At 39.7% G+C, this 23,029-nt stretch overlaps 1 long non-coding RNA gene across 1 annotated transcript in view; it reads right to left on the reverse strand.

The window, feature by feature from the left end:
* The window catches only part of LOC309658639, a 485,138-nt gene that overhangs the window by 368,045 nt on the left and 94,064 nt on the right, over window positions 1-23,029 (reverse strand). The gene's annotated exons all lie outside the window — the stretch shown is intronic.

Below are 23,029 nucleotides of genomic sequence, written 5' to 3' on the forward strand. Positions count from 1 at the left end.
CCTTCCCGCTCGCACTCTTCGTGCTCGCGCCCTTCTCACGGCCTTCTGACTGGCTGCATTCCCATCCACACCTTCTACACGACGCCTGCGGCCCCCTCGCCCACCGCCTCCCGTCTGGTCCCTTCTTTGCCCGCACCTCACGCCCCTCCTCCCGCGCCCTGCAAAAAGCATCCTTCCCGTCATTTTACTTACCAGGGAGTAGACTCAGGATCTGAAATCAGACACCAATGGACTGGTTTGTGGGCAGAAACACACACACTCGCACTCTCGCTCACTCTCAGACACTACACACACACGCGCGCGCACACACATACACAGTGCACCTAGGTCACACACGGACGTGTTCAAGGAACAGCACAATGTTAGGGATTTTTGTCTTAAAGGAGGACAAGCATCTACTACCAACCGCCTCATCTGAGGACCCAACAGATCACAATTTGATTTATCCTTGTATTCTTGCTCCGTACTCCTTTCTTTCTTTCCTCTCCCACCACCCGTTCCTTGCCCTGTGTACCCAGTCACATCCATGCAGCCCTGTACTGGCTTGCAAAAGAACGCTTTTATTTTATCTTTCTTTTATTTTCTTAAGCACAACTGTGTGCGGGTATTGAGGGAAGGCTTCTCAGAAGGAACATAACAGTGGATTGGGTGGCTGGAGTAGACTAAAGCAGTCATGTGATGAAGAGGTGATCTTACCCATTTTGATAAGTCTTTATAAGGAAGAATAAAATAAACATGTAAGAAAATTTTCCTTTTGTAAAAGCAAAAGCCACATCTCTTTTCTGGATCCTTCAGGACTGGGGTTTGTTTGCTTCCTTTTTCCGTTTCTCTCTCCTCGCTGCTCTGTGCCCTTGGTTGTTTTGTGGTCGTCCTGTCGTTCCTCGTGCCCCTCGGCCACCCCCCCCCCACCCCGCCCCGGCCCCTGCTGGCCGCCGATGGGTGCACTCGGACATCTACAACCCTGCAACTTTGTACAGAGAAAACACAATCAGCTCTTTCTGCATGTGCTGGTCAAATCCAAACCCAGAGAACAGAAGCGCTTTCGAAGAATGAACAAACATGTGAAATAGGATGTTTTGTGTAGATAAAGCATTCTTGTTACATACTGGTCAATTTGTGATATGTTTTAACTTATTGTCTGTGCTTATTTATGGAATCTGGTTTTCTTAATAAATGTTTGAGCTAATATAAAGCATATTATTTGACTTTTCCGGACAAGTTTATATCAAATGTAAATGGATAAAATAAAATCATTTTCAGTATGTGATATGGAGAATAATGGGTTTTGATGTGACTTTGAATGGCGGAAGGGTCTCGTGGTGGGGGAAGGGAAGAGAACTCTTCCAGGAGGTTCTCAACTCGCGCTCAGTCGGCGGGATCCCCACTTTCGGGACGCGTCCGCTTTTCAGTAGGCTTGGGTTCAGTTCCCTGGTTGCCCCACAGCCTAGGCAGCACGCACCCACACGGCGTCCGGCTCCGCATGCCGAGCCTGGAGTCGCGCGGCCCGCAGGCCGGAAGTGAGAAGCCGCGCAGTGATCTCCTCACGCGAGTTCAAGGCCTCGCGAGGCTTCGGGTCGACCCCGGTGCCTCCCGAGCCCGAGATGGGCCTACGGGCAAAGCTGACCGCACTAAATGCAGTGCACGAGAGTTGATAAGTTTCTGGCGTGAACCATTTCCCTCGGACAAAGGAGCTGACGGCAACCCTCGCCGGGCTGCGTCCGGAAGGACCACCGTGAAGGAAGCGTGGAGACCGGGAGCTCTGCCGTCTGGCGTCGCCCAGAGCCGCGTGTGGCCCCAGGTACGTGGTGGACGAGAAAGGCCCGGGGCCCTCCCTTGGCGCCTAGGCCTCGAGGCCGTCCGAAAGAGGCGGCCCGGCCCCTTTGCTTCGGCGGATCCAAGTGGGGGCAAACGGCATGACGGGAGAAGGGTGTCCAGGGCGACCTGGCTGCGGGTCGGAGCTTCTCAGGCTTTCCCCTGCGAGACTGCTCTGGTTTTCTCAGGGTCCATCTTTGGGTCGAGCTAACCTCAAATTTAGACACGTGCTCAGTTCAAACTAAGTGGTAGTGAAAATGGCTTTTTTTTTTTTTTTTCTGTAGAATGAGCTGGAAGGTTGCAGGTGTGTTTTAAACTTGGAGGCGAGTCGGTATCACAGGCTTTCTTTGGAAGACTAACCAAAATCAATCTTGTGGTGTGAAATTTAATGGTTATTATAGGCATTAGAATGCACCTTTTCCCATGGGAAGATTTCTCAGTTGGTTGCCACAGAATGGAAACCCTAAAAACACCCTTGTCCTAGAATACAATTTCATACCATTGGGAGCTGTTGTAGTTGTTACTCAGCTGTTTAAGGAACTGTTGTAATTGTTACTAAACTAAGAGAACACAGTGGAATCTCCTGGAAGGTGAGGACAAAAAGGCATGATTTTCTGTGATAATGAAAAATCATTTGTTCATGTTACCTTAGGAATTTTAATTAGAGATATTCAATAAAATTGGTGGGTGCGTTCACAGAATATTTCAATTCTACATTTTCTAAGGGTATATTTAATATAATGTTAAAATATTAAAGAGGATAAAAACAGGCTCATTTGGGATTTCGTATAAAAATGGAACATTTCTATGTTTTAGAACTCACCCTAGATTTTAATTTAGCAGCATAATAACCAAATTTCTAAAATATCTGTAGATGAAAAATACTTTTCCTTGTTTTTACATTTTGTCATATTCTCCCTTGGCTTAGATTAGTGCTCTTTTTTTTTTTTTTTTAACTTGAAATTGTGGAAACTGTAGTCTCAAGTCCCATTTAAGAGATCAGTACAAATCACAGATTGCTTCACCAGTGAGCATGGAAGGTTGTTTACAAGGATGCTAATTTTACAGCTTTTTTATGCTGCTATAAAACATAACTTTATGATGTAGGAATGCAATAAAGGATGCTAAGTGGGATCTTTAAAAATCGTATTTCTGAAAGGCAAGGGAAATGGGATCTTTCATTTGAAAAAAAATGGGCCAACTCAGAACACTGATGAGAAGTTGCAAATCAACTGAAGTGATAGATGCTTTCAAAGATACTTATATTTCATAATATAGTGGTTATTTATCAATATTATAATGAAAGTGTACAGAGTTTTTCACTTGACCTGACTCTGGAATAATACTTGTTTCTATGGCAATAGATTTTTGTATTAAGAATTCTGAACATTTTAATGTCATATGTGCCATTAGCATAAGGGAAGGCAACCTGGTCTAAATTGTTAAGGTTGACAGTTTAGCAAAGCAGACAGTGAGAATCACAATCACAAGCCTGAAAGATTTCTGTATTTTGAGGGAGAAAAAAATAACAACAAAGTGATGCTTCATATTATTTTTTTACTCCCTGTCAGAAGCAATTCTGACTCAAAACTGTTAAAGTCATAAAAATAACTAATTACATTCAATAAGGTAATAAAGACAATAATGATGAATAATATCAGAGTACAGGGTAGATAAGTACAACATGTTAGATGTCCTGCATCTAATGAATTGTACTTTTTGCTGAGTAGTCTTTTTGGCATTGAATACTGTCACCACCACATGCTAGCTAGAAAAAGTCAAAGTCTATTATGATGTAACTATATGATTGATTTATTTGAGTACACATTTTCATCCTTGTTATCTTTATTTTTTCCTCAATATTGGTACTAAATATCATACATGGCATGCAAGGGATGTCATAGTAATGATGTTGCACTTAGTTTACCTTTTGTTGATGGTGGAAGAAATAGGTTATAGGAATTCAGCCTACTAAAGATGATGTTAGGTACTGAGTAGAAAATAGGATGCAGAGCAATTTGGGTAAATCAAGGTAGATGTAAATGGAAAATATAGAGGAAGTTCTAACTTTGGGGCAGTTTATGTTTGATGTTGTCAATGACTGCTTACCCTGAAAATGAAAATGTTTTTAATTTGTGTTGTGGACTTCACATATTAATTTTTAGGATAAAGAAAAAACTTAGCCCACAAAGATGTGTCTTCTAGTAATGGCAGTAGTTAACCTGTCAGTTGAAAGAATGTAACCTTCCTTTTCTCCCTTTCATGACATAAAGGTAATCTCATCTGAGGGCATTTATGTGAAGAAATAACAGCATGGCATAGTGAAACTACTGGCTCATTAATCGTGGCATCTACTTCCTACAGGCTTCCTTGATTAGTTAGATTCATTCATCGGGCATTTTGGAGTTTTTGATTTGTCACCATTGGCTAGGTTCACTGACTTCAGGCTAAATTGAGCCAGAAGCAATGTTTATTAGTAATTTTGTAGTACAGGCTACCCTAATAATTCAGCCCAAATATCTCATCTGAAGAATATCCATTCACCCTCGCTTTTAATGTGGGTTGCAGCTGTGTTCATAAGGAATTGAAAGAACACAAGTGATTGGGCATGTATTTTCTAAATTATTAATATGATGGCTAATAGCTGTAAACCCATCTTCGTATCCAATGCAGAAATTATGATTCATTTTTAAAATGAAAGCAGCAACAAAGGCGGGCACCCCCTGCCTGGCTCTGTGCTAACTCTCATCAGTGCAGAGCATTTGGTACGGGAACCATGGCCTATTTACATGTGATCATTACAGAGAGAACAATGCTTTTCACTTTTCCTCATGCATGCTCTATCAAAACAACGCATGGATTTATAAGACTTACTAGAAAATGCTTTTAAGGAATTTAAGGCATGAGCTACACAGAGGGTCCTCTTTTGATTTTGACGATGTCATAATCAGTCTTTAAGGGGGCATAATTAGTTGTGCAGTTAAGCTGCATCTTCCATCCACATGATGACATATCCCATATATCCAAGTTGCCATCTTTAAAGCCACCTTGGATTTGAGATACACTTGTTGCAATTGCTCCTGCTGCCACAGTTCTTCTTAATTCTGAGTTGAAGTAATTCACAAGTACCAGGAAATATATAATTAACCCACATGACACATGTAGTATATGTTCTTTATATCTTTCATTGAAATATCACAGGACTTTACATGCTTTTATTCACAGTCCTTATTGAATCTATTTAAGATGAATCCAAACAATGTCTGGTTAAGAACCCCTAGAAGCCCTTAGTAGTGAAAAGATTATATGTGATTCTTATGAAATTAGAAATACTAAATTGTAAAACACAAAACATAGGTATAATGAAATTAAATAAGTTCTTTCTAGATTTTCTAATTGCAGAATTCTGAATGAGTTCAGTGAAGCTAAATTGGTCTCTCTTTTTGCTGCCCTTGCTTTATTAGTTATCACATGCTTAGTCTGCCTAGTTAGGCAGCTACTCCAACACTGATTTCAGAAATAACGTTTTCTGAGGGTATTTATTACTTTTCCTCCAGTATGTTACATTTGAACCCCATTTTTCAGTTTATAGAGCACATTATCTCATTTAAATCATCATGACATCTTTATGAAGTAGATATTATAATTTGTATTTTACAGATGAAGAAATTGAGACTCATAGAGGTTAAGTAACTTGCCCAATGTCACATACCTAGTAAGTGGGAGAGATCATTCTTTTAAGGTGGTCTTCAGATCTTTTAGCAATAATATTGTGTATGTAACATGTAGATGCTGCTCTTATTCTTAAGGGAAGAAACTAAATAACTTCCCTTACTTAGAAGTTTAACAATCCACCCTTGTAATTTCAACAGGACAGATGCTTTTTGATGGGACATGATAACTGCATTAAAGTTAAACATGGTTTCAAGAGTCTGGAAACACTCTTTTCCTTCTGAACTTTACCCTCTCTTTAGTGGTTAATTCAAGATAGTTCTAGTGTGCCACTGAGAAGGCTCATTATTGTGTGAGCAATCTTTATCAATGGAATTGTCTCCTTGTGACATGATCTCTGGGCTGAGGTGGTAAGAAACTTGGGAACTAGCTCTGGGAGTACTTTGAGGTGGGTGGCATTGTACATGGAGAGGGCATGGTTTGACTGTTCACAAGGGAGAGGATCCTTGAATCCCTTGGTCCTTCAGATGTGTTTCTTGTCCGTCCCTGCAAGATTTTATGGGAGATCTTTTGATGTTGCTTCTATATAATATTAAGTAGTCACAACCCAAGGTAAGCTATTTCCCATTTTCCTGTTCTCCACATATTAGAAACCCTCAATCATAGAATTATAAAATCTTAGCATTTGAAGGGATCTTTGAAGTCACCTCATTCAAATTCCCTGACCACAGTTGTTCCTTTTTCATTTCTCACCAAGGGGACTGACAGATTCTGGTTGAACACAAAACCTCTATTATTGGCCCAACTGCCAGGAAGTACTTCCTTTTATTGAGCCTAGTCTGCGTCATGCTCTTCCTTCTATAGTCTTGCCTCAATGGGGACTTTCTATTACACCTCTTAGTGCTGAAATGATTTTTCTTTTTAGTCTTTTTTTAGTATATCAGTCAGTATAACACCAGGCTATGCTGCGGTACCAGATAAACCTCTTCTCTCTGGCTTAACATAACCAAGCTTTGTTTCTTGCTCACACAGATTCCACTGTAAGTGAAGTGATTCTTCTGGACACCTTCCCTTCATGTGTGACTCAGTGATCCAAGCTGTTTTCATTTTGTGGCTTGACCACTTAATTATGGGGTTTCCATCATCTTTGGGGAAGGAAAAGAAAGAACTGGAAGGTGTGAATTGACTCTAATGCATTGGCCTAGAAACTTAGGCTTAAGGTCCAATAAACAAGAAATAAGTGGCTTCCTCTAATTGCAAGAGGGCTGGCAAATGTAGGGGAGCACATGGATAGTCAGTGAGTAGAAAATATCTCTGCCACGATCTTATTTTCCCTATGATAAACACCTCTAGTTCCCTTATTTAACGCGTTTTTCATACTTATAAGTCAACAACTGTTTTTTTGTGTGTGCTTATTGACAAGGCATGGAGGTGGGGGTGCTAGAGAAATTGATGATGTCCAGGCTCTTGAGGAACCTAGCATGTAATTAAGGGGACAAGACAAATATATTTTGAAAAGAAAAATGTACAAGGCAGTTTTTAATGGTTTGATCAAGTGTTAAGTACTGTGATCCATATCGTAAATGAAGTGGAAATTCAAAGAAGCAGGAACTCATTGGGGATAGAATTTCTGGGCAAGGCTTCCTGAAGGAACTGGGCCTTAGAGCATAGCAGTGTCATCTTTAGGATTTATTTCTCCGCTTTAGTGGAATTGTTTTGACCTTTCCTGTGGCTCTTATTTTTAAATCAGTGAACTGTGTTTGGTATGTTTATATTATTACTAAATTCTTCACTTGCCTTCTTAAATTTGAAGCCGTTGATCAGATTCAGGCCTCTAATGACCAGGACAAGTCATGGTGGACCATCTGCCATACTCATATTAATAGCCATTCATAATCTTATATAGTGTTACTGGAGTATCACTGATACTCTCTAATTGGATAAATTGTAGCAATATAATTCCCCAACATCTAGCATAGACTCTGGCACATAGTAGGTGCTCAATAGATGTTTATTAAGTTGAATTTCAGATGTGTTGGTGTTAAGGCTCCCAGCTTATTGCAGTTGCTACTAGTCTGTTATAGCTCAGGGAGTAGTTACCACTTTTAAAATATCATATATTAAAGGGCTTACGTTAAGGTGAAAAATAAACGAATTACTCCTGACAACAAGCAAAATAATATATTCATTCCCACCAAAAGAGACCATGCTCATCCTATGGTGAGCTCATTGCTCACTTGGAGTAAACTAGTCACTCATGGGAGGCTAATTACCTTTTCCAAAGAACTGGGGAACCATGTAGCATCTTCAAAAAGATAATTTAGTAAATGATGCTCAGGTATCTTGGAAGAGTTAATATGCCACTCTTAGAAACTCCAGTGACTGGATTGTTTCCTACAATAGAGGGAGGATCACATGCTTGCCAGGAAACCAGCCATCTTAAATTTCCCTGTTGGAAGACTTAAGAGGTTCATTTTCATTTTAAACTTAGTGGCTTCTCTGAGAACTGGTTGCATGCCATGAGACATTTCAGGTTTGAAGAGTTATGATGAGAATTTTCTCCTTAGGCAGAAGAACTCCAAAGCAGGACCGTCAGATTCTGGTAGGGGTTGCTCGTTAGGAGATGGCTGCTTCTCAGGGAGATAGGTTTTTTGTTTTTTTTTTCCTCTTTGAGTTACAGAATAACAATCTTTGTCCTGTTCCTACTCTGTTATAGTTGGGGACCTTGAAGAAATGCAGCATGGTTTGGAAAACATAGTTGTAATCCTTGGTCAGCCAATACCTGTATGGTCTTGGTCCAGTCACTTAGCAGCTGTGCGGTTCTGTTTCCTCCTATAATATCTGAAGTTCTTTCCCATTGCTAACCATTTCTAATACGTAATGTTATAACTCTGTATGGCTGACTAGTGTGGGGCAAGTCAATTTAAAAATACCTGTTAATCAGAGTCCTAGGCTGGTCTTTGTCTCATCTGTTTCTTTTAAAGGTATTGTCCTTTTATCTGGCAGGAGGGGATCTGAATCTGAGTCAAGTCAGCATTGTGTTAAAGGGAGTGAAAAGGTAAGCCCAAAAACCTCAGTGTTCTGCTGAAGAGTACTGCCACTGACAGTAACCTCCTTGTAATAGGACCGGGGAAGAGGTTGGGGCTGCAGTGGAATTATTTTCCGGAGTGGGAAAGGAAGATTGGAACGTGCAAGAATTTAACTAACTTTCTATAGACAGATATGGCTGTGCAAAGGAATCCTCATCCCTGTCCTTAAATCATTAGTGCCATGGGGTTTGTATAGCATCCAATAAAGTATGCTTATCCCATGCACTTAATTGAAAAGGAGAAATGAGAAAAAAGACAACCAAGACATAGTCTCCTATAGGAAGCACTCTGTGTTGTTTTGGTTGGATTGATTGGATTCAGATAGTGCTAGTGTCTTATGTAAAGTTAGCAATGCAACTGGACAACTACTTAGAAGTTAGTGTGAGACAGTGTCAGCATATTTATTCAATTGTCAAGGAAATGCCTCGTGTTTATAACCACATGAGAGAATGAAAAGAATGGGCAGCCTAGAACTGTTCAGGTGAGCAAATGTACATAGGCCAGGAAGTATCTGTGTTCATAACCTCTTTTTATGCATGGATGAAGGCAAATAATTCAAGTCCGGGGGAAACTGGTAAAGTATGTTGAGCTTTTTGGGAACCTTTGGCTTTCTTCCCTCCTCTGTTACTTTTAGAATCAGGATCTTGTCTTTCAAATCCTTTTCCCCATTCAGAATAGCAAATTAGCTGGTAACATTTACATTTTGACTGACTAGATTAAAGCAATATGCTAACTCATTCATTCAAAACCCTTTAATTTTATTGTAGAAAAAATGTCTTTATCTTAATCCATCTGAAAAAACTTAAGCATTAGGAGACAAATGAGAATGTTGTTGGAGATCGTTTCCCCTGGGCATTCTGCAATTTAAGGAAGTTATACCACACCTGAGACTGGCCCCCAGATAAATCTACTTTAGTTTTTTAGGGCTGCTCCAAGAGTTGGAGAAAAAGGAGTAAAGAAACATAGTCTTCATTTGGGAGGCAGGAACACAGGTGTTTTTTAAGTTATTCTTCAAATGGCATATATACTCTTTTCTTTGTTGGACTTATTTCCCAATAAGAAAACGACGACAAAAGTACCAGTTTTAATTTTCTCCCTCCCTCAGTATCCCATCTTCAAACATCAGTTTTTTTAGAGTTGCCAAGATTTTACAGATTCCCTTAGAGATTGACTGCCTAAAAGCTTCTAAGTACACAGAGGCACCTTCTACATTGTTGGCTTCTCCTAGGTGAAACCCTGAGCTCCAGTGTCACTTCAGTCATTTACCTGTCTCCTGGCTTTAAAGAAGTCCTCTTCCCTCACCTGTCCCTTGAAAAAAAAAAAAACCCTCACCTCTTTCTCTTCCTTAATTTCTCGGCTTTGAAATCCCCAGAGTCCATTTTTTACTGTGTAATATTCTGCCCTGAGTTTCCTTCTTCCTTCCCTATGGTAGTCCTCTTGTTTCTTCTAGATAGGCAGTACTCATGCTCCTGCCCCCAAATTTCTTCTGCCTTAGAGACACGTGGAGTTGGGGTCAAGGCTGGGGAGAAGCAACAGCTGGACATGTTGCCCAATTACCTCAGGTAATTGGAGTGGGGAGAGGAAGGAAAATGGAGGCTTCATTGAATGTAATACAGGAAAGTAAGACTTGGAGCATAGGGTAGGTTGAGATAGTGAAACCTGAGTTTGCCGAGAATCAGATCCAGGACTTTTGCCTCTTAACCTGTGTGTATTGATGATTAGTTTAGCTATTTCCTGGCCTGAATGCATGGTTCCTGACACTTACTAAGTGGCAAAAAATATTTGTTGGATGAATAACACTGAGGTGGTAATGAGGAGAAAACACCACATTGACTTTGATTTTAGGTACAGAAAAGTGAGAGAGGAGTCAAATGATTTTCAGCATAAAAGTGAAAAATCATATTGATGTGAGCTGCTTATCTAATTATCATGAGTCACTGAAGCAGTTATACGTCCAATAAAATACTTCTAAATGAACTTCGAGTTCTCTTTTTTAACAGTGGTAAAGTCTACTAGATGTTAGGTAGGCTGTATCAAGGTAGGAAGGTCAGTCCCTAGTCATTTAATCTTATTATTGCTGGTTAAATTATTCACATAGATTATGTGAATGACCAAATGGTCATTTAACATCATCTTTGACATCTCCAAGAGACAGGAAACTCACCACCTTTTATGGATCCCATTTCTTCTAAAGCATTCTTATATCAAACTAAAAACATCCCCTGTAGGGATTATCCTTCATGTCCCACAAAACAAGTCTGCATCCTTTATTACTTGACAGGTCTGCACATGTTTAAAGACAGCTTTTGTATTCCCCTTCCTTTCCTAAAATCTATAGAAAGATTAGAGGCTGTGGTCAGAGGTGCTAGGGTTTCCCAAGTTATCAAAAAACTTGCTTAGCTGTCTTTATTAAATAGAAGACAGATTTTATCCATAAGGAGCATTAGGGCGTCTTTATTCTTTTTCCTATCCCAGACATTTAAAGCAGGGTTTTTTGTTTTTATTTTTAAATCATCATTTCTCAGTCTCTAGGGATGGGGTTTAGGAATCTCATTTTGAAGTTTGAGAACCGCTGTTTCAGTCGCTGAAGCTATCCAGGTGAATTAAGTGTAATTGATGCTAATCTCAGGAATGGGTCACACCTAGAAAGCAATGTTAAGCCTTTCTGGCCTCTCACCTAATAGCCTTGAGACAGTCTTAAGTCTTTTACTGATTAAATTTAACATTGACCTGCATTAGCTCTCTTCTTCTCATTTACAAGCTCTTTCTTTTCCCTCTTTCCCTCAGTCTTAGATTTCTCAATTCTAGTTATACCTTCCCCCCACAGCACACAACTTGAGTTCTTTTTAGTCTCCTTATCCTTCTTATGTTGCTGGTATAGGATAGTCATCTGCTCCCAACATTCAAGTTTTATGAGATTATTCCTATGCTCCATCCTTTAGAGCTCATTGCTCTTCAACGTTATTTTGTTTTTCTAAAGCTTTATTTGTATACAAACATTAACGCAACTCAACATGAATGAAATCCACTTATTATCCCTTCCTCCTTCTGATTATTTTCATTGGTTTGTGATGCCTTTCATTACTTACATGTGTGCATTTAGTTTTTTAATATTTGTGACCAAAAAAAATAGATGAGGGCTTCCCTGGTGGCGCAGTGGCTGAGAATGTGCCTGCCAATGCAGGGGACACGGGTTCGAGCCCTGGTCTGGGAAGATCCCACATGCCGCGGAGCAACTAGGCCCGTGAGCCACAACTACTGAGCCTTCGCGTCTGGAGCCTCTGCTCCGCAACAAGAGAGACCGCGACAGTGAGAGGCCCACGCACCGTGATGAAGAGTGGCCCCCGCTTGCCGCAACTAGAGAAAGCCCTCGCACAGAAACGAAGACCCAACACAGCCATAAATAAAAAAATAAAAAAAAAAACAAAAAAACAATAGGTGATATTTTGTATTCTGCTTCTGTGTATTTTTCATATTGGGTTATATCTTCCTATTTATAGGTTTGATGACTATAGTATTATAGTCATTTTCTGATGATAAATATTACCTGTTTATTGTAAGAATTGTTAAGTATAAACACATATTTATTCATTCAAAATATATTTGAATGCCTGATTCTGTAGCCCCATCACCCAGTTAAGCACTATTAAGATTTGATGTATGAATGTGTACGTGTGTGTGTGTGTGTGTGTGTGTGTGTGTGTATAGATGAGAGAGAGAAAGAGGATTTTTTTTTTTAAATTTTATTTATTTATTTATTTATGGCTGTGTTGGGTCTTCGTTTCTGTGCGAGGGCTTTCTCCAGTTGTGGCAAGTGGGGGCCACTCTTCATCGCGGTGCGCGGGCCTCTCACTATTGTGGCCTCTCCCGTTGCGGAGCACAGGCTCCAGACGCGCAGGCTCAGTAATTGTGGCTCACGGGCCCAGCTGCTCCGCGGCATGTGGGATCTTCCGGGACCAGGGCTCGAACCAGTGTGCCCTGCATTGGCAGGCGGATTCTTAACCACTGCACCACCAGGGAAGCCCGAAAGAGGATTTTTTAAAGATATATTTTTATTTATTTTGGCTGTGCCGGGTCTTCATTGCAGCACGCTGGATCCTTCTTTTTTTTTTTTTTTTTTTAGTTGCAGCATGTGGACTTCTTAGTTGCGGCATGCAAGCTCTTAGTTGTGGCATGCATGTGGGATCTAGTTCCCTGACCAGGACTGAACCCAGGCCCCCTGCATTGGGAGCATGGAGTCTTATCCACTGCACCACCAGGGAAGTCCCCAAAGAGTGCTTTTAGATAAGGTTTTAAATTGGATCCATATGTAAATTTGGGGCTATCCCTTGGTCATTTAGAGTGCGTATATGAGGGATGTAGTGAGGGTTCAGGAGTATATCAACTATGATTTGAAGCAGTTATATACACACTGAGATTCTCCTCCAGCTATGTCATAGCTGTTTGAGGAAAACGACTGTCTTACCACTTACAGTTTATCCAGTGCCTGATCTGAAATTAGCTGTACTTTCTCCCCAGGGTTTCTTCAGTTCCCTGCAGATCTCAAAAATGGTTATACGTCAAACCCTGTGGACCTGGTCAGATGTGCTGTTACATTAATTATAATGCAGATCATGGTTGTGGATTCTGTATGCAGATGTGCATAAAAAGCCTGCAGATGTGCACAAAGGAAAAGCTGTTGAAAAGGCTTGAATACATTGCACTGGTGCCAGGCATATTTATCACAGGGTTGTCACTAAGAATCCTGATGGATTTATTTCATGACCTGGGCAGTGTCAAGTACATAAAGAGCGGAGATTCAACTGAGCTAATAGAAAAAAAAAGTATATATATCCAGTTCGTCCTCCTACCCCCCCAAAAACAGAGTATGTTTAAACATTTTTTTGAAGTTTTAAAAGGTGGTTTAAAGGTAACCAATTAGTTTTTACTATGGGGACTTAATTTTAAAACTGAAACTTTTACTAAAATGATAATCTAGTATCTTCGTTGCTGACGATATTGGGGAATCACAAACTCATCATTGACTTGGTTTATATAGCATTGACTGTGAAAGGGTGTTACTGTAGCCTTTAATGTTTTTAAATTATAAAAAATTTCAAATATATACAAATGTAGAGAGAACAATGAACTCCCATATATCCATCACCCAGATATAATAATTAAGATTTTTATTCCATCTGCTTCATTCATTCTTCATCTTTTTTCTCTGTTTTGTATATTAAAGCAAATTTCAGGCATTGCACATATTTAAATATGCATCTCTAAAAATATGAACAGGTAAGCCATTTACACCAAAAAATGTTTTAAGTAATTTTTTGTATCATCTAGTCTATAATCACATTTGACTATCTGAAAAATGTCTTTCTAGAGTTAGTTTGTTAGAATCAGGTCCAAACAAGGTCTATACATTATAGTTGACTCTATTTACTTCTTTTTAACAATTCAGTAATATTTAGTGATTTTATAGAGTTGGGCAACCATCACCATGAACCAGGTTTAGAGTATTTCCACACCCCCCAAAATTTCTTCTAGACCATTTGTAGTCATTCACTTCTCCAACTTCCAGCCCCAGGAAACCACTGATCTGCTTTCTTTTTGTATAAATTGTCTTTTTCTGGACATTTCATACCTTAAGTCTTAAAATCTAAAGTAGTGTTCTCCTCTCTCTCTTTTTCCCCTGCCATCCACTTACTGTTCTGTAGAATGCCCTGTGTCTTGTCTTTTTGCTTCTTTCTAGTGTCATATATCCCTCTCCCTCTCCATGTTTCTTGTAAATGGAGTTTAGCTCCAGAGCAGCTTTATACAATAGAACTTATGCAGTGATGGAACTGTCCTGTACCTGCACTTTCTAATGGCTGCATGTGGCTTTTGAGCATTTGCGATTGAGAATTTTTAATTTTACTTTTTAAATTTAGCTACATGTAGCTAGTGGTTGTCATATTAGTGCAGCTGTAGAGGCTTAATCAGATTTAGGTTCAATTTTTTAGGGCATGAATATTTCATAGGTGGTGCTGTATGCTTCATATTGGATCATACCAGGAGGCACACAATGTTTGCTTGTCTTACAGTAATGCAGTGGTTGACCAGTGGGTTCAGGTGGTGACAGCCTGACCTCCATTGTACAGTTCCCCATCAACGTTTTATCTAATGGTTTTGTCCATTTATGAATATTACCTGAAGCAGTTAGTTCACCAGGGCTTACAAAATGGTGATTTCCTAATTCTGTCATTCTTTCCACATTTATGAGCTGGAATTCCTTCATCAAGTACAGTTATTTGGTTATCCTAAAATACATTTTTAAAGAAAAGACAAGATAAATGCCTAATTTTTTTGCCTTTTAGCTGTCAATCTTCAGAATAAGTCACATATGCCTTAGTTGTTTCCAGTAGTGTTCAATGAGATTTTTTTTTTTAGTATCGTTATGAACTTTAGGTTTATATATTCAGTGTTTTTTAATCAGTTGTATTTATATATATTTTGATGCTCCGAGTATCCAATCTTTGGCCAATAGGAGCTCTTTATGTTGGCTCATATGTTCTTTTGATAAAACCATAGAGAACACTAATCATTATGGAAATGCAAATCAGAACCACAGTGAGATACCATCTCATACCCATCACGATGGCTACTATTTAAAAAACAAAACAAAATAACAAGTATTGGCCAGGATTTGGAAAAATTGGACCCTTGTATACTGTAGTTGAGAATGTGAAATGGTACAGCTGCTATGGAAAACAGTACAATAATTCCTCAAAAACATTACTGAATGGTCCAGCAATTCCTTTTCTGAATATATAACCCAAAGGAGTTGAAAGTAGGGACTTGAGGAGATGTCTGTTTACTCATGTTCATAGCAGCATTATTTGCAATAGACAAAGGATGGAAGCAATCTTTTGTGTCCGTTGATGAATGAATGGATAAATAGAATGTGTTATATACATACAATGGAATATTATTTAGATTTTAAGAGGAAGGAAATTCTGATACTTGCTACATCTTGGATGAACCTTGAGACCATTATGCTAAGTGGAATAAGCCAGTCACAGAAGGACTAGTACTGTATGATTTCACTTATGTTAGGTACCTAGAGTAGTCAAATTCATAGATATAGAAAGTATTGGGTTGGCCAAAAGGTTCGTTCGGTTTTTTCCGTAAGATGGCTCTAGTAGCGCTTAGTTGTCCTTAACTTTATTCAAAACAATTTTGTTAGATTGTATGTGACAACTGTCATACCAGTGTGCATTTAAAAAAAGACATTAAAGTTGGTAATTTTTTGTGTAGCCATTTTAATATTGAAGATGGAAGAAAAAAAGGAAAATTTTCGGCGTATTGTGCTTTATTATTTCAAGAAAGGTAAAAACACAACTGAAATGCAAAAAAAAGATTTGTGCAGTGTATGGAGAAGGTGCTGTGACTGATGGAACATGTCAAAAGGTGTTTGCAAAGTTTCGTGCTGGAGATTTCTCACTGGACGATGCTCCACGGTCAGGTAGAACAGTTGAAGTTGATAGCAATCAAATCGAGACATTAATTAAGAACAATCAACATTATACCACGTGGGATATAGCCGACATACTCAAAATATCCATATCAGGCATTGAAAATCATTTGCACCAGCTTGGTTATGTTAATCGCTTTGATGTTTGGGTTCCACATAAGTTAAGCGAAAAAAACCTTCTTGACCATATTTCTGCATGAAATTCTCTACTTAAACATAAAACGTTCCGTTTTTAAAACAAATTGTGACGAGCAATGAAAAATGGATACTGTACAATGATGTGGAACGGAAGAGATTGTGGGGCAAGCGAAATGAACCACCACCAACCACACCAAAGGCCGGTCCTCATCCAAAGAAGGTGATGTTGTGTATATAGTGGGATTGGAAGGGAGTCCTCTATTATTTCCCTCCATCTGGAAAACCATACGATTAATTCCAACAAGCACTGCTCCCAGTTACACCAACTGAAAGCAGCACTCGATGAAAAGTGTCCAGAATTAGTCAACAGAAAACGCATCATCTTCCATCAACGTAACGCAAGACCGCATGTTTCTTTGATGACCAGGGAAAAACTGTTACAGATTGGCTGGGAAGTTCTGATTCATCCTCTGTATTCACCAGACATTGCACCTTCGGATTTCCATTTATTTCGGTCTTTACATAATTCTCTTAATGGAAAAAATTTCCATTCCCTGGAAGACTGTAAAAGGCACCTGGAACAGTTGTTTGTTCAAAAAGATAAAATGTTTTGGGAGGATGGAATTATGAAGTTGCCTGAAAAAATGGCAGAAGGTAGTAGAACTAAAGGGTGAATACGTTGTTCAATAAAGTTCTTGGTGAAAGTGAAAAATGTGTCTTTTATTTTTACTTAAAAACCGAAGGGGACTTCCCTGGTGGCGCAGTGGTTAAGAATCCACCTGGCAATGCAGGGAACATGGGTTCGATCCCTGGTCTGGGAAGATTCCACATGCCGTGGAGCAGCTAAGCCCGTGCGCCACAACTACTGAGCCTGCGCTCTAGGGCCCACAAGCCACAACTACTGAGCCCACGTGCCACAACTACTGAAGCCTGTGCACCTAGAGCCCGTGCTTTGCAACAAGAGAAGCCACGGCAATGAGAAGCCCACGCACCGCAATGAAGAGTAGCCCCCACTCGCCACAACTAGAGAAAGCCCGTGTGCAGCAATGAAGACCCAACGCAACCAAAAAGAAATAAATATTAAAAAAAAAAAACACCCAAAAAACGAAGGCACTTTTTGACCAACCCAACAGAATGGTGGTTACCAGGGCTATGAGGAGAATGGAAGTTACTATTTAATAGGTATTGAGTTTCAGCTTTGCAAGATGAAAAGAGTTCTGTGGGTGGATGGTGGTGATGGTAGCACAACAATACTTTTTTTTTTTTTGGCTGTGTTGGGTCTTTGTTGCGGTGTGTGGGCTTCTTTTTGTGGTGGCTTCTCTTGTTGCAGAGCACAGGCTCTAGGCATGTGGGCTTCAGTAGTTGTGGCACGAGGGCTTAGTAGTTGTGGCTCACAGGCTCTAGAGTGCAGGCTCAGTAGTTGTGGCGCATGGGCTTAGTTGCTCCACAGCACATGGGATCTTCCCGGACCAGGGATCAAACCCGTGTCCCCTGAACTGGCAGGCGGATTCTTAACCTCTGTGCCACCAGGGAAGTCCCAACAATGTGAATATACTTAATGCTGCTGAACTGTACACTTAAAAATGGTTAAGATGGTAAATTTTGTTATTTGTATTTCACCATAATTTTCTTTTAAGAAGTGGTTTCATGAAGTTTTAAATGGGCAAAAGCATGGTTGGAGTGCATTTAAGTGAGAAGGGAAGGAGAATTGGAGAATCTAGATAAAGTCAATAATTTGAAACCTTAAAATATATACGAAATCAAAAAGCATTTAAAAATTCATTTATATACTACTTAAAATTAAGCATTATTATTTTTACATATTTTCTTCATATATGTGTATATTGTTAAAGAAATTCATGTCATTAAAAAATCCATAGGAAACATTTTCCCCCTTAGTATTCTTTTACATTTTAAACACATTTAAACCAAACTTATCTTGGAGTGTCAGATCTGGAAGAGTCATATAGAGCATCTAATTTAATCTCATTTTTCTGCTCATTGGTGGGTAGAGCTGGGGCTGGTCCCTCTGGTGGGTAGGGCCTGCTCAGAGAGAGTTTAATCCGCTTGTCTGCAGATGGGTGGGGCTGGGTTCCCTCCCTGTTGGTTGTTCGGCCTGAGATGACCCAGCACTGGGCCTACAGGCTGTTTGGTGGTCTAATGGTGGCCTCTGGGAGGGCTCATGCCAATGGGTGCTTCCCAGGACTGCTGTTGCCAGTGTCTTTGTCCCTGAAGTGAGCCACAGCTGCCCCCCCACCTCTGCAGGAGACCCTCCAATACTAGCAGGTAGATCTGGCCCATTGTCTCTTGGGGTCACTGCTTTTCTCCCCCCCTGGGTCCTGGTGCGCATGAGACTTTGTGTGCGCCCTCCAAGAGTGGAGTTTCTGTTTCTCCCAGTCCTGTGGAAGTCCTGCAATGAAACCCTGCTGGCCTTCAAAGGTTTGATCCCTGGGGACTCCTCCTCCTGTTGCCGGGCCCCCAGGCTGGGAAGCCTGACGTGGGGCTCAGAACTTTCACTCCTGTGGGATAACTTCCGTGGTATAATTGTTTTCCAGTTTGAGGGTCACCCACCTGGTGAGTATGGGATTTGATTTTATCACGATTGTGCCCCTCCTATCAGCTCGTTGTGGCATCTTCTTTGTCTTTGGATGTAGGGTATCTTTTTTGGTAGGTTCCAGCGTTTTTTTGTTGATGGTTGTTCAGCAGTTAGTTGGGATTTTGTTTTTTTTGTAAGAAGGGGGCGAGCTCACATCCTTCTAGTCCTTCTATCTATCTATGTAATTAATCTCATTTTTAAGAAGAGGACATGGAGTCCAGGAGGTTGTGTTTGTTCAAGGTTATGCAGCTAAGTGGTGGTACAGCTGGCAGAATACCTATCCAGTCTGATGTTCTTATCACTGCACCATAGCTGTTTCTAGTCGCCCCCTTGAAAACTGGTTCTCCCTCTTGGTTTCCTTATCTCTGTCAGTATTGTCATTACTGCTCTAGCTACAAGGCTTGAAATATGGGGGTAATCATTAACTCCTATTCTCTTCTCTCCTCTGTCTCATATCCAGTAAATTAAGTCCTGTGGAATTTTTCTTTGTAGCATTTATCACACCCTCTATTCTCTCACTTTTAGTGATGCTGTACTTGATCAATAGGTTCAAGTGGTGACAACCTTACCTTCATTGTTTAGTTCCTTATTAACTTTTTATCTGTTTCATCCATTGATGAATATTGCTCTTATCCTAATTCAGAGCCTTATTCCTTCTTGCTTGTCCTCCTGAGCTTTTTGGCTTTCTCTCTATCTGCACTACTGCTTGGTTTTTCTTCTTAATGTATCTTTCTGATCCTGCTTCCTTCTTACTCAGAAACTTTTCTGTGGCCTAGCAGAAGTCTGTGGTCTGCAAACTTTATTTTGTGACTGCAAAGTGCTTTTTGTTTTTGTTTTTAAATTTGAATACTTTTAGGCAAAGCATAGCCTCACCCCAGTTAGCATGATTCTATTGCTTTTATCAGCTCACTTCACTCATTTGCACTTCCTATTTGTTTCTGTAGCCATTTTGAGTTTGCCACCCCTCCTGATGTTTAGCATGGTCTTCAATGCCCAGAATAATGTCTGCAGTGTATTTTACCAATTTTATTTCCTACTACTTAATCCATTTTTCTTATACTGTTGCTCCTTTTCTTCTCTCTTATCCTTATCCAAATACCTTGAAAATCGGCTCCTATCGTACTTATGACCAGTTTCTAGCACTGTGTGTGGAATTAATGGATGAACGAGTTTTTCTGGCACTAGTTAGTCTCATAAAATCTCTCTTCGAGAAACTCAGAGACAGGGGAGACTCTAGGACAGACTGGTATATAAACAGCTAACTATAATAGTAAATAAAAAAGGACAGTTGTAAAGAGTAATGAATTCTGCTTGGGAGGGCACGTATGGTAATTTCTACCTGGGAGAGCCACATTATCTAGCATTCCCTGACTACTCCAAATCATTGACTTCTTTCTTTGTCCTCTGACTATACCCTTCATTAACATGTTTTTTAGTTCTTTATGTCTCTAAAACTAGATTATAATCTCCTTGAGAACGCTGATTGTATTTGTATTTTATACTTCTGTATCCTTCCCTGTTCATAATAGGTACTTAAATTTTTGTTGAAAGTATATCAGTCAAGGTGTTTTATGATAAGAAACAGAAAACTTTCTTACTGTTCTAAGTGAAAGGATTTCCTAGAAGGATAATGGAGGCTTACAGACATGATAGGAGGCTAGAGGAGCAGGCTTGGAAAATGGGGAGGAACCAGAAGGGCCCCAGAATGCAGGCAGCCATAACAGTCTGTCCAGCTAGCTGCTGTCATCTCTGGATAGCGCATTTCTCAGTGCATTCTTCCATAAGTCAGTCCTAACTGAACCTTTGACTTTGGGTCAGATCTCCCAAACTTCAGAGTTCTGAGCAGTTCTACCTTTCAGAGAGTAGAGAAAGGAAGGATCTGTTCCCTTCGGCACCTCAGACCAAAATATCTCACAAGACTATCCAAAATAGATGATTGATGGTGGACAGCCACCCCACCCCCTGCCCATATTCCCACTCCCAGGGGGAAAAAACCAACAACAAATATTCAATACTAATGGGTGAAGAATGTATGTAACCTTTGCCTCGGGAAATTTGGAGAGAGAGTGTGGCAGAGAAGTGAATTATGGTGAGGACCCTTGGGCATGTCGGGTACGGAGAAGGGGGTCGGTAATGAAGACTCTGAGAACTTAGGGTAGACAGTGGTAAGGAGCAGACCGAGTTTGTACTAACATGGGGGAAGCAAAGTTAGACAGGTAGGATGAGGATCCTAAGGACAATCTGCATCATTTTATTTAGGGCTAGTTCTAGTCAGAAGCATGTCTTTGGTGGCTCACCCAGGAAGTAAAAGGTGGCTCCTCCAGTTGGAGAGGCTAGATTTTTTTTTTTAAGTTAAAAAAAAAATTTTTTTTAAGTACGTAATACATCCATATGGTACAGAATTAAAACATGAAAGGATCTGTAGTATAATAAGAAGCCTTCCTCTCACCCTCTACATTCCCCTAAACTTGCAATCTAAATTGTATGAAAAATTAAACATTAATATTATGCACAGTTTCTCTGCTTTATTGACGTGCTTGCAATTCTTTCTGATGAGGCTTTCAAGAAGATAAAATAGCATTATATCATTTTCATCCCCTGGAAATCAGCAATTGACTGACTCCCAGCATTTGGAAAATAAAATGATTTCCACCTTTCAAACCCAGTTTAGTTTGGGGTTCATCTCAGGTAGTATGTCTTGGCAAAATTAAAATTCTGTGAAGGGTCAAGATTTCACCCTAAAATTTTCCTTCTGATCATTAAAAAAAATATTTTAGGCAATAATACCATTCCCACTCTGTTATCAGTTCCATACCTCATTTTTCGTTCACTTATAATTCCTTTGATTTCAAAGGGAACGTTTCCCCTAGCCACCCTTAGGAGCTTTCAGAACTCCAGTGTTTGAGTTGTGCTTGAACCCCTTTTTTGACAGCGTCTTTGTTGAATTTACCCTTGCCTTGGGTGATAACCAGATACACACTGTTTAAGGCCTTTTTTTATATATGTAGGTAGATAATATATAGAGGAAATTTTATGTAGTAAAATTCACGCTTTTTAGATGTACAGTTCTGAGTTTTGACAAACATATACAGTCCTGTAACTACCACCACAATCAAAATATAGAATATTTATATCATCTTCAAAAGTACCCTCATGTCCCTTTTAGTCAGTTCTCTTCCTCTCAGTCTGTGATCTGTTTATTGTCCTTATACATTTTATCTTTTCTAGAATATCAAATAAGTGGAATCATGTAGTGTGTAACCTTTGCATTTGGCTAACTTCACTTAGCATAAAGGTTTTGAGATTTATCCATATTGTGGCATATATTAGTATTCTCTTGCTTTTTATTGCTAGGTAATATTCCATTGTATAGATGTACCAAGGGCCATTATTTTTAGTGTCTTATTTAGAAGAGTGATTTGAGCTGATTGGTAAGGTTTGAGTACGTAGGTCAGTAATTTCAGTTCATCCATGGTCAAGCCCAGGTTATTCTATCAAATTTCATCAGTATATTCTGGCATAAGAATCTTAAATTTTTTTTAGGATTGTGTTGTGTAGAAGACATCACTTGAGTTATACTTGGAGGCCTGAGGAGGAAGAATGCCATGAGAGAATGTTAACAGGGCAATAAGTGAGCATAACCACTAGACTCTTGAGTTCCTTGAGGAACTTGTCTTGCTCTTTTCTATACCTTTCACTCTCCAGTGCTATTTTAGGCCCTCCACAGTTATTTGTTAAGGAAGCTGAATTTATAAATGCTGTCAGATTGTGATTTTAATGTACTTTGCCCCTGAAGCACAGTGCCCTTAAAACCACTGTACACTTAAAAGAATTATGCTCTATCCCCACCCCCAATGGCTGTAAAGAAAGAGGGCAAGCCTCTTACATTCTGTTACATTAGTGTTTCTGTTCTTTTCATCACAAAGTGCCAAAGTCCTTTTTATCCTTCACCCCTCCTCCCACCATGGGACCCTGTGTTTTGGAAGATTTTATCTATCATACAGCATTTATTAAATAATTTACTCATTTGGAAAATCAGTCAAGGATAGCTATCTAGCTAGCTGTGTATGTGACAGTAAAAGAGCTTCTGATTAGCAAGAGATAACCACCGTTAACTGCGTAGAGTACGCATAATTCCTGCCAAGAGCAAATAAATTTATCTTTTAGTTAACTTCATTAAGGAAACATGTGCAGCAGGTTTTAGTCTTTGTAGAAGTATTAGTA

This window comes from Balaenoptera physalus (assembly GCF_965194825.1).
Source record: "Balaenoptera physalus genome assembly, chromosome: 3".
Taxonomy (NCBI): Eukaryota; Metazoa; Chordata; class Mammalia; order Artiodactyla; family Balaenopteridae; genus Balaenoptera; species Balaenoptera physalus.